This window comes from Podarcis raffonei, chromosome 14, assembly GCF_027172205.1.
Source record: "Podarcis raffonei isolate rPodRaf1 chromosome 14, rPodRaf1.pri, whole genome shotgun sequence".
In the NCBI taxonomy this organism is placed as follows: Eukaryota; Metazoa; Chordata; class Lepidosauria; order Squamata; family Lacertidae; genus Podarcis; species Podarcis raffonei.
Window position 1 is genome coordinate 25,719,914 of NC_070615.1, and position 12,538 is coordinate 25,732,451.

The window sequence follows — 12,538 nt, forward strand, 5'->3', positions numbered from 1 at the left end:
GAAAAGAATCCGTTCCGCGATTCTTTTCTTCTAGCGGTTTTTTCGTCTTGTGAAGCAACCCCATTGGCGGCTAAGCGGATTAGCGCTATTAGCAATTTAGCGCTATTAGCGGCTTAGCGGGCTTAGCGGCTAAGCTGTTAAAAGGCTATTAACAGCTTAGCCGCTTTGAAAAGGGGGGGGGAAGCGGGGGGAAATGGCGAGACTCGCAAGACGTTTTCGTCTTGCGAAGCAAGCCCATAGGGAACTTCGTCTTGCGAAGCGCCTCCGCGACGGAAAACCCTTTCGTCTTGTGGGTTTTTCGTCTTGCGAGGCATTCGTCTTGTGGGGCACCACTGTAAAAGGTGCCGTCCCAGGCCAACTCCCTACCCCATGCTTTTAGGCAAGTAAAGGCTGGGGAACGTTCCTTTCTGGCCAGCCTTCCAAGGGCCACATGCAAGCTAGTAGTGAGTGGAGCCAGAGGCGAAAGTGCTTGGAGCAGACAATAGAACAATAGAACAAGAGACTTTCAATCTCAAGGTTGTGGGTTCGAGGCCCATGTTGGGTGAAAGATTACTGCATCACAAGGGGTTGAACTTGATGACCTTTGATGACCTTTGGGGTTGAACATAGAATTCTACAATTCTATGTTTCTGTTATTCTACTTCTGTGATTGTACACACAGTTATACCTCTCTTCTCCATCCGGACAACCAAGAGGCAATATGGGAGCTGAAGGACGTACAGTGGTACCTCGGGTTAAGTACTTAATTCGTTCCAGAGGTCTGTTCTTAACCTGAAACTGTTCTTAACCTGAAGCACCACTTTAGCTAATGAGGCCTCCTGCTGCTGCTGCACCGCCAAAGCACAAGTTCTGTTCTTATCTTGAAGCTAAGTTCTTAACCTGAAGCACAATTTCTGGGTTAGCGGAGTGTGTAACCTGAAGCGTATGTAACCTGAGGTACCACTGTATATCCTGCTAGGACAAAACACTCAGGGTGAAAAGTGGGGTCACAGTGAGGGGGTGTCATGACGAAAGTTCCGAGGGCCAGATAGAAATGCCTGGAGGCCACATTCAGTTCCTGCATCTGAGGTCTCTCTACCCTTGTCCTGGGGTATATACGCGTTTGCTGGTCAAAGTTTGTTTTCTTTTATCGTGCTTAGGAACCAGGTCAGTAATATAGGAGAAACTCTTGAGTTCTTCTGGAAACCTGTGGAGAGAAGTTATTTAGAGTTACAGTAACTCCCCCCCCCCATTCCGCCCCATCCCTCTGCCGCTTTGATGAGGGGGAGGCGTTTATAAGCCTTCCCTCCAAACTCTGTGACCAAGGTTTTTCCACGGAAATAACTTATTAAATGCACGGTTCTCATTGAAGCGATTGAAGTCTGCCCGCTTGGTATTCATCAAAGGTGCCTCCTCTTCCTGGAGGTGCCAAATCCAAACTCAGCAATTTGCTTTTTTGGAGAAAGCTCGAGTCTCAGGAGGGGAGAGGGGGGCCCCTGGTTGGAGAGTCAGAGATGGCGGAAGAATACCTTTAAAAAAAAAAAGGCAGAAAATCAAAACCCTCCCAAAACAAACTGAAGGGAGAGAACTTCAGAGAAACACCCATAATTTCAAAGAATTTCTGGCGGTTGAATCCTGCTGCCCTGGAACACTGGGCATTTGTGTCGATTCAGCTCTTGAGAATACAGCGTTGGCCGTTCCTGGTTCGGCTGCCGACAGCTTTGAACTTTTCAGGAACCTGGCCTGAGACTGTTCCGATTCTTTTCTCATCCCCCCCTCCTCTCTAATCAGATGTAAAACCATAGAATTGGCAATCACAAGAGTTGGGAAAGGGTCCAAGGGTCATCTAGTCCAACCCCAGCAATGCAGGAACTGCAGCTAAGGAATCCCGAGTCCATTCCACTGTTGGAACAGCTCCTGCCATCAGAAAGCTCTTCCTAAGGTTGAGTTGGAATCTCCTATCTTTCCATTTGAATTCATTGTTTTGGGTCCTGCACTCTGGAGTAGCAGAAAACAAACTTGCTCCATACATCACGATACAGCCCTTCAGAGAGAGAGGGAACACAAAGAAGCTGAAATGTTTGCAATGAGATAATTTGCATTTCCAAGCTAGAAATGTGTTACGCAAATCTATAAAATGTACAGAGCAACCTGCTATTTGCATTTTGCTGATTTATGGGGGCGGTCAGATTAGTTGTGGTAAAAGGAAGGGAAGAATATATAGATGGAGGAACACACCCTTCAGCCAGACCCCAGGACACCAGCCCACCATCAACCCTGCTTTTCCATTGGCTGTGTTCACACACACTTTGTTATTTCAGTTTTTTAAATAAAGAATCAGAGAATGGCTCATCTGAAAAAAGGTATATACCTAAAGAGAGCATGAGAAGGAGGGAGGTCTGCTTTAACCTTTTCCAGATGAGGAAAAATTCCAGTTCTGAGGGTGGTGGTTTGATGGATAGAAATGTGTCAAACTGATGTTTAGCTTTTGTGTCAGGACAAAAGTACTTTGCATAGAAAGCCTTTCTTAGACTCCCTCCCCGCCCCCTTACAAATGTCTGGATCTGAACGGCCACAGCAGTCTCTTGTTTGGGAAAGAAGCATTTTTGCGTGCCCATTGGTGATGCAAAGAAGATTTAAGTAGGACATACAGTACCATGACGTCTTATGCTTATTCCACTTGCGCAGTTGAAGGCTGCTTGAAATCCCACAACCACCCAGTCCATGGAGATGGCTTTGCTCTCTCACCTCTTGCTGGGTTTGGGATGCTCCTGCAAAATTTTGCATGGATGTGGGCAGCCCTGTGCGATTTTGCAAGAGCATCTTAGGGTTTCTGGAGCCGGTGTGCCAGTTCCGAAAGCCCCCAGATGTTTGCATGGGGTTTGGGTTACTAGGCCTTTGAGTATGCGCGTTTTTGTGTATATATAGAACCTTGGAACCGAAACACACACACACACCATGTAATATCTGATCGTACTGTGCCAAGATGCTGTACTGTGCATTGCTTTCCTGGATTTGATTCAGAGGAAGGAATGCAGCCATTGTGGAAGTTATGAAGGAAGCTGCCTTAGACCAAGTCAGACGATTGGTCCATCTAGGTCAGCCTTCCCCACAACTATGAGACTCTTAATCTCAGGCTTGTGGGTTTGAACCCCATGTTGGGCAAAAAGGTTACTGCGTTACAGGGTGGCTGGACTAGATGACTCTAAAATTCTACGATTCTTGTGCCCTCCAGATGTTTGGACTGCACCTCCCAATATCCCTTCCCATTGACCATGCTGGCTGGTGCTGATGGGATTTGGAGGAATGTGATGCATTGGCCACCTCAATCGAGCTCAAGGGGGCTGTTTGCCTTCCGCGACTTTCGCCATGCCTCTTGTTGTCTTGGCTGGGTTTGCCACTTGGGTGCTGTTACAAGCAAGCACTTTGAAGTCCGTGGCATTTTGGCACACCCTGATATTAGAAGTGGCAGTGTGTGCGAAGCCAGGCCCAAGATCTGGAGGCAGATGGTTCATGCCTAATTTGCATCAAGGAGAAGACAGTTTGGGATGATGTCGGCACAGTGGCTGGCAGTAGTCTTTCCCGTGGCTCTTTGTTTTTAGCTGGTTTGGCAACCAATGGAACCCAGCCTCTGAAGGCCCCAGAGGCTGGGCTTGTGTTCAGATCTTGAGCCTTATTCAGCCAAGAACCCTCTGTCCACCTGTCCTGGATCCACACTCCCCATGGCATTTCTTGAGCGGTGGCAGCCTATCTTATTTACCCATAGCTTACCCAGATACGTAGAATGTAGACTTGCATTTTCATTGCTCTTCAAAGTTGCTTTTAGTTGATATATATATATATATATATATATATATATATATATATATACACACACACACACACACACACACACACACACACACACACACTTCTTCTTACAAAATTCTACACACATAAATGTTTTAAATGGTTGCTTTTAACTGCCTTTGCTGATAGTATTATTGCTTTATTCTTTTTGTAAACCACTGTCATGTTTCTTTTCTTTAAACAATCAAATGGTGTATAAATTTTATGAAAAATAAATCAAAACCTTAAACGTGGCACACAGGCACTTGCCCCCCTGGCCTCCTTTCAAGTGGGCTGAGGGCACATACATTGGGTTGCGTTGCACACTTGCCTCCCTGGCACACAGTTGAATGCAGCCTTCACCAACCTTGTAGTCCCTGGATGTTATGCACCTGAACTTTATTGACTCTCCAAGAGGAGAAAGCCATAAGTGTGAGCCAGGCCACTGCTTGCACCCTTCTAACACATCTCACTTGAAAGCAAAGTTTTTGTTGCTGGGGGCAGTTTTGATTCAACTGATGAAAGGGATGTGCAAGGGAGTGACTCCCTCCATTGGCAAGATTACCTTTGTGCACACCTGGGGCTCTTAAGTTAGGAGTAGAAATCTACATCTTTATGTAGGAAATGGTGGAAGCTGCAGATGAGCAAAAGGGAGGGTTGTGCCCAGAAAAGCATGGGTGGAAACTCCTGGAGTCAGGAACATAAGAAACTACCCTCTGCTTGGGTCCCATCTGCACTTTACATCATACCACTTGAAACAGTCATGGCTTCCCCCAAGGAATCCTGGGAACTGTACTTGGTTAGGGGTGCGGAGAGCTGTTAGGAGAGCCCCTCACCAAGCCACGATTCCCAGAGTGGTTTAGCAATCGATCCTCCTTCTGGGAATTTTAGCTCTGGGAGAGGACTAAGTCTCCTAACAAACCCTTAGCAAACTACAGCTCCTGGGATTCTTTGGTGGAAGACACCATGGTTTAATGTGGTATAATACTGCTTTAAGTGTCTAGTGTGGACAGAGGCACCAGCCAGACCATGGATCCCTGTAGTTGCTGTTGTCAGTTTTGACCAGCAGCAACTCTCCAGGGTTTTCAGTTCTTAGTCTTTCCCAGCCCTACCTGGAGATACTGTGTGGGGTGGAATCTGGGACCTTTTGCATGCAAGGCTGGTGCCCCCCTACCCCCACCACTGCGCTATGGAGCCTTCACCCTGTTGGTTAGAGTTTCATGCCCAGGAGAAGTCTGAAGATGCTTTCCAATGAGATTCTATGATAGCTGGTGGAAGAAGTTCAACCCCCCCCCCAACCTCTCTCCATAGCAAAAAAAGGTTAAGACCAACCACTTCCTACAGGCTTTGCTTTCAAACTTGGACAGGCTGAGGAAGTGCATTCTGAAATCTGAAAAGTGTTTTATGAATCCGCTGGGAATGCAAAGTGGGGGGGGGGAAGGATAGCAGTCACTAGCCCCCTTTTCAATAGAAGAGGGCTCTGTATTCTGCTGACTGCCAAACATTTATGGGATTGGCCCAGCGCCGGCCAATTGGCCAGCTCCGGCAGGCTGTGTCCTTCCGCTTTCTTGCTTTTGGAAGTAATTTGTGTTTTCAAAATAATAAATAAAGTGAACCTTGTTTTACAGTTGGGAAATGCTGTTGGCTGTAGCTTGCCTTTCCGCCTCAGAGCAGGGTGTGTTTTCCCCTTTCGGTTTGCTTTTTTATTTAGCAAACGCCATTGTTGTGGAAAATGTTGGGGGCAATGGGCTCCACTGTTTTCCAGGAATGGTTTCCAAGACTCGGATCTTCCTTATCCCCGGGTGACAGCACATGCGATTTCTGGATCCCTATGCAACATGCCCATGACATGGTTGGGGCGAGAGCTGCCCTTAGAGCTAGGAACCTAGAGAGCTGCCTTATATCGAGGCAGGCCATTGGTCCATCTAGCTGAATATAGTCCATGCTGACTGGAAGCAGACTTTCAGATGAAATGGATCCCAGCATATCAGAAGATGCTTGGTACTGACCTGAGGACTTCTTCATACAAAGCACCTAGCACAATATTGTCTACAGCAGAGGTAGCCAACATTGTGCCCTCCAGATATTGCTGGACTACAACTCCCATCATCCTTAGCCAGCATGGTGAAGGATGATGGGAGTTGTAGTCCAATAAGAACTGGTGGGCACCCCATTAGCTGGCTGGCATTGACTTTGGTGGGTTCAGGCAAGTAGTATTCCCAGCCCTGCCTGGAGGTTCCAGAAAGTTTCTGCATGCAATGGTATGGATGGCCCTTCCCCCAGAGTTGTATGGATGTCATTCTCAACAAAGGTCTCTTAGATAAGGCACGAGGAATGTTTGCCTACCTTATGCTTCTCTCCAGACTTTGATGTCTCGGTTTCTTCCCTTCTTGCTCTTCTCCACTGGTGTCCCCTCGCCCCTTGTTTCCTGTTTGTGGACCACTGGTAGCCCACGGACAACAGTGAAAGCACTGTTAAGCTCCACTGTTGTTATGGGTATCGCGACACAAATGGCACTTGTCTGTAAACAGTCACAGCATTTTCCTTGGAAACACTGATTAAGCATTCCCTGTTAAGACACCCTCAATTTTATGTCCCAGATAGACTGTATAGAATAAGGTTACCAGACGTCCCCGTTTCCCGGGGACAGTCCCCAGATTTACAAATCAGTCCCCTGACAAAATCCTATCATTCCTCTTAAAATTGAAAAGTGTCCCCGGATTCATTGAAAAAAATCTGGTAACTGTAGTATAGAATTGCAAAAATGAAAAGGAGAAATAAAAATACACTCCGCTTTCTCCTGATTACAGTACTTGGGGTCTCGTCATCATATTTGTACCCCACCTATCTGACTGCGTTGCCCGATCCACTTAGGGTCATGTGTCCTTTGCCAGTGAGTGCAGGGGTTAAATGAAAGGGAACTCTGGATCAGGCTGGGAAGTGGACATCCAGCGATGTTGGAAGTTTCAGAAAGGACTACTTCCTGCAACACATAGTTATAAACTACGGCATTCACTCCCAAAGGAGGCAGTGAGAGGGCCAGCAACTTGGATGACTTTCATAGAGGATTAGAAAAATTCATTGAGCAGAAGGTTATCGATGGCTACCAGCCATGAAGACTATGCTCTGCTGCCAGTGCTTAAAATCAGGAATGCTTCTGAATACCAGCTGCTGGGAAGAGTGGGAGGGGAGACTCCTCTTGTACTCAGGTGCTGCTTGTAGGTTTCCCATAATGGGCATCTGGAAGGCCACTACGAGAACAGGATGATGGACTAGATCCAGCAGGCACATCTTCTGTTCTTCAGTCTTGTGAGGGGTGCTGAGTAGTGGGAGTTATGGGTAGAACTGAACTTGACAGTCCTACTGCCTTGGGGAGCCTCCAACTAGAGCTACGAAGAAATCGTCAAACTTTTGCTTGTGAGGTTTTAATGCAGGGGTTGGCAACCTGCGGCCCATTGGCCCACTGGGGTCGTTTAAACGGCCCATGAGCTGCCCCCGAGCTGAGCCGCCCACTTGGCGAGTCCCTGTGCGCTGCACTAAAGTGGTGCAGCGTGGAGCAGGGACTCTCTTCCACAGCGCCGGACATCGCGTCTGCACAGACGCATTCCGCCCACAAAGTGATCTCTGCAGGAGTGAACTGGCCCAGGCGAGGTAAACCTTGCTGACCCCTGTTTTAATGTGACCTTTGCACATGTAGGAACAAGAAGCATGTTCTTTTCAGTCATTAGAAAACTCAGAAAAGGACAGCGGAGGTGCTTTTCTGGAATTCTGCAACAAGTGCATTTGCGTGGGTTTTGGAAGTGCAGAATCCTTCACATCGATGCCTTCCAGCTGTTCGGATTTATTTTCCAAGACCCCCATTCTAAGTGTGTCCCCCCCTCCCATGTCTCTCTCAGCCTTCTCCCTGTCACCAAAGGCCAACCTCAACAGAGGTATGCGAAAGTACGTGGCTTGTTTATTGGTAGAAACATTTCATGCAATTCCTCTGGATACGTTCCCCCCCCCCCTTTTATATATATATATAAAAGTTTTCAGATTGTTGCAGCCACACATACTTGAGAATGCCCTTAGTGTTTTCCATTTCAGCGCCACCGATATGAATCTGGTGATCTGAAATTGGATTCAGCTGTGTTTGGAACAGCCAAGGCTCCTTCTTGAATGCAAAGCAATCTGGGCAGAGGTGCCTGGCGTTCGACTGAGAGAGCTTGAGAGAGCTGCTCCTTCTTGCTTCCAAGACGCAGGGCTTCTATGTTCTTAGGAGTTGTTCCTTGTGAAGGCTATCTTGGGTTGTGGGTTCACAAACTGGCCTTTCGCAAATCACTGTTATGCAGGCGACAAATCTGGCGCTCGCCAGGCAGTTTTGGACTACAACTCTCATCACCCTTGGCCATTGACTGTGCTGGCAGGGGCTGATGGGAATTGTAGTTCAGCAACATCAGGAAAGGCGCCAGGTTGGTGAAATCTGGGTTAGCCCCTCACATCTCTTCTCAGGGAAGTTGAGATTATCCCAAAGGAGGTGGCTTTGGTGGCAGATACCGAAAGATTTATGAGTGTCTAAGAAAACATAGGGATCCATTTTGAAATTATCCAGCATTATTTTTGTTAGCTGGCCAGTCTCTGGACCGAAACCCTTTCCAAACACCTTGCTTCTTTGCTCCCCCACCCCATGATAGGATGTGGTCTGAATGCTCATGAAGCCACCACCTTGATGAAGCTAAGCAGGTCTGGGCCTGGTCAGTGGCTGGATGGGCAACCCCATGGGTTTACCCACCCGGGGGGGGGGCGGTTCTTGACATTAGACAGGTGGCTGGTAAATGTACAAAATAAAATAATGTTATTGGCCAGAATGTTCTGACTTCCTGGTGACTCCTGTCATTGAGTTGTTGGTTATTTCTCCCTACCCCAACCAGATGCCACAACTGGGAGCCATTAGCTCTAAGAAATGTGATTTAGTCTGTTATGTGCCCTCTGCCGTTCTTCCTGGTTCTTGTTGCTAATAGATTGGTGCAAAGTCATAAGTACAGTGGTACCTTGGGTTAAGAACTTAATTCGTTCTGGAGGTCCGTTCTTACCTGAAACTGTTCTTAACCTAAGGTACCACTTTAGCTAATGGGGCCTCCCGCTGCCACACAATTTCTGTTCTCTTCCTGAAGCAAAGTTCTTAACCCAAGGTACTATTTCTGGGTTAGCGGAGTCTGTAACCTAAAGCATCTGTAACCTGAAGCATCTGTAACCCGAGGTACCACTGTACATGAGAAGAGCCTGCTGGACCAGGCCAGTGGCCCGTCTAGTCCAGCATCCTGTTCTCACAGCGGCCAACCAGATGCCTGTGTGAAACTCGCAAGCAGGAACTGAGCACAAGAGCTTTTCCCCCTTCTGGCGTTTCCAGCAACTGGGATTCAGAAGCATTGCTGCCTCTGACTCTGAAGGCAAAGCATAGCCATATTGTTGTTGGCAGCCATTGATAGTCTTGTCCTCCATGAATTTGCCTACTCCTTTTTTAAAGCCATCCAAGCTGGTGGCCATCCCTGCCTCCTGTGGGAGAGAGTTCCATAGTTTAACGATCTTTTTCCTGCCCTGGATTGTCCAACATTTAGCTTCACTGGATTCTCATGAGCTGTAATGTTGTGTAATGTAATGAAATGTTAGGAGAGAGGGACAAAACTTTTCTGGGCCCGCTTTCGCCATACCAGGTATAATTTTGTAAACTTGTGTTATGTCGTTTCTTCCTACCTTTTTCTCTAAAGTAAAAAAGTCCCAAGTGCTGCAACCTTTCCTCATAGGACAGTCTCTCCATCCTCTTGATCAATTCGGTTGTTCTTTTCTCTTGGGTAGAGGAGGCAGCCGGTATCGGCAAGACCTTCTGCTCCTCCAGTGGCAGCCATTTTGTGTTCTGGGGCTCTGGAGGGAGGGAGTCGAGTCCTATAGCTGTGTTGCTGCTCATGTTCTTAAGTATGCTGACGCTGAGCCCTCTCTTCTTCTTAAGTGAGGATAATTGTGCCAAGACTGCCAGAAAAGAGCTTGCAGATTGGGATATTTCTTTTCACAGGGCCGGAGTGGCAAATCCTGCGTCGTTCTAGCCCACTCAACTTTTGTCTAAGTCGGCCCAGAATTATTTAAAGCCCTGATCTTTCTTCTTCCCCCACCCTCCCGCCAACCCTACAAACCCCCGTCAGCCCTGCGTTCTTTCCATCCCCCCCCACTTATTTAGGCATGCTGCGAAGAATGCACAATTAAAAACAGCTGGTTATGAAAATGAGTTTTCCCCTCGAAGGCAGGAGCAAAACTCTGCGCGCAGAGAGGGGCCTGGCGGAGTTGGAATTGGCATTTGTTTCTGCTGCTGCATGTTCCTCGCTTGTTCCTTAATGCTGCCCGGCGGCCTTTTTCGGCGCTCCTAGCCTCCTCGGCTCTCTGCTCCTGGGTCTGTTGCTTTTGAAATGCTCACTGTTTTCATGCGCTCTCCACCCCTCCCTCCCCTCTGTGAGTGCCTTTCCCCCATTCACATTAATGTAAACACATGTTGCCTGGGGCGTAACGTGAATTCCCAAAGCGGTATTTTGCGCGCGCTGGAATCTTTTGTGGATTTCGGCACCGCATTTGCATATACGAGCAGCCATCCTGGCTTCATAAAAGGAAAAAAAAAGTAGAAAATGAGGCAGCGTTTCAGCAACCTTGCAGCAGTTGTAAATTGATTGGTAGGGAGGAGCTGGCTATGAATCCATCAGCGGGAGATTCCAGCTATCTAAAAATCGATGGTGATGTAATACTTGGAGGAGGATGTGCGTTTCTATATTTCATTATCTCTAATCGAGCTTCGTTCATTCAGAAGAGGATTACCTGTCTCATGTTTTTGGCTGTGCTTTTGATAACGTGAACTCTCTGTGGGTCTTTCCATTTCCCTGTTGCACATCATAAACATTGGGCGTATATTGGTGGGGCTGGAGTATAGCCAGCCCCCCAGCATCTCTGTGTCCAAAGATTTGGTTCATATTTTTAATGGGAAATCTGTAGGGTCCAGGGTGCGTTATTTGTATGTTGGCATGCTGAGTTGCTGTTTGTATGCTCTCCCCCCACCCCAAGTCTGGCACCTCCATCAACAACCCTAATTTCCATGGCTGGAAGAATGTCTGAAATATTTAGAAGTGGCACCAGATTTTGAGGAGCAAGCCCCGGTGGAGCAATGAGATGCTAAAATTCCTCAGCGTCATTTTGGGAGACGGCACTCCTGGATGACAAGTTGCTTTATGCAGAAATGTTTGTTTCCTGGGTTGATTTGTGTCCTGTCTTCCGGTAGTGGAAACTTGGAATTGTAAGAGATGGAGGGGGACCCCAAAAGGTCATCTGGTCCAACCCCCTGCAATACAGGAATCACAGCTGAAGAATCCCTGACAAATGGCTGTCCAGCCTCTGTTTAAAAACCTCCAATGAAGGAGAGCCCAGCTACCTTGCGAGGTAGTTCGTTTCGCTGTCATCGCTCTTGCTCCTCTTTTAAATACTAAAAACTTGCTTTGGGACCCACCCACCCCTATTTCACCAGTTTTGATACTGAAAACTGTTTTGTTCAGAATCCGGCCTGATGAAGGGTTCTGGAGATCTCAAAAGCATGCTCACTTACTTTGTGACATTTTGGTTGGTTCTGCACGTGAAGGGCACCCTGTTAATGAACACTGTCCTGAGACAAAGCCTGATGGAGGAAGCAGAACAGCTGCCTAAAAGTTGGGGTGCAGATGATTGTTTTGAGGGTTGCTTAGTTTCCCCCCTGGCGGAAATCAGATTTCTTCCTTTTACGATGATGTCATCAGCTGGAATGCCAGCGTAGCTGATGGGCCCTCCTTGCAAGTGAATGATGTGATGTGGAGGCTTTCAAGTTTTGCTCATTTTTTGGGGAAGAGTACTGCAGGTGGAAGTCAAGAGAGTTAGGCAAATGATCAAGCAGAGGCTGGGCACGCATTTCCTTTTCTTTGATGAGGTTCTTACTTCAGGTCTAGCCATTTCCTTGGCGGCACCACTTTGCGAGATGCTCCGTATTCCCTGTTAAAAGCTGAAGGTTGCATTACGGCCAGCTGAAGCTCTCTGGTTAAGGCTTAATGGGGTTTCCCGGTGGAATTCATCCTATAAACATCTACTCGATGACTGTCAGTAGATCCTAGTAAATTGGTTGTTATGCTACGTACGGAATTCACTCCTGGATGTTGTAGTGATGGTAGCAAATGGGAATAGCTTTAAAGGATGAAACAAAATTTTATCATCGGTGGCTCTACCTCCACTGTCAGGACAGATGGGCCTAGCAGATAGGAAGTTGTGACCCCAAAGAGGAGAGCCCATTCCTTGCCCAGTCAGACTCTGCTAGGCCCAGTAACCGGCAGGCCTGGAGGTTCTGGAAAGTACAGTGGGGGCTTCCCATTGGGGCACCTAGTTGGCCACTGTGAGAACAAGATGCTGGACTATGAAGGGGTTCTTGGCCTGATCCAGCGCTAAGGCTTTTCTCACATTCTCTTGCCCCACATTGGGCCCTGCTAGAAGCTTGGAACCTGCAGCCACATACGTTTCTTAGTTTCTAAGGAAATCGTGAAACGGGGCTATTTTTTGCCTTTACCCAGCATCCAGACCGTTGGTCCTCCTCTCTGTCCATCTTCTTTTCTTTGCAGTATTCTGGTCAAATTGCAGCACCCCAGGCTGCTCCCCTCCTGTGGAAAGAAGCAGGAGATTGAATAAGTTGCAAATTCTATAA

At 47.5% G+C, this 12,538-nt stretch overlaps 1 protein-coding gene and 1 long non-coding RNA gene across 2 annotated transcripts in view; one reads left to right on the forward strand and one right to left on the reverse strand.

Annotated features, from left to right (window-relative positions):
• SMAD6 (SMAD family member 6) overlaps positions 1 to 12,538 on the forward strand; it is a 58,558-nt gene that overhangs the window by 25,999 nt on the left and 20,021 nt on the right. The gene's annotated exons all lie outside the window — the stretch shown is intronic.
• On the reverse strand, positions 951 to 6,508 carry LOC128401270 (uncharacterized). The gene is made up of 3 exons (XR_008327454.1): positions 6,154 to 6,508; positions 1,338 to 1,508; positions 951 to 1,186 (listed from the first exon to the last, which is right to left on the reverse strand). It is a non-coding gene; the product is annotated as an uncharacterized LOC128401270 (long non-coding RNA).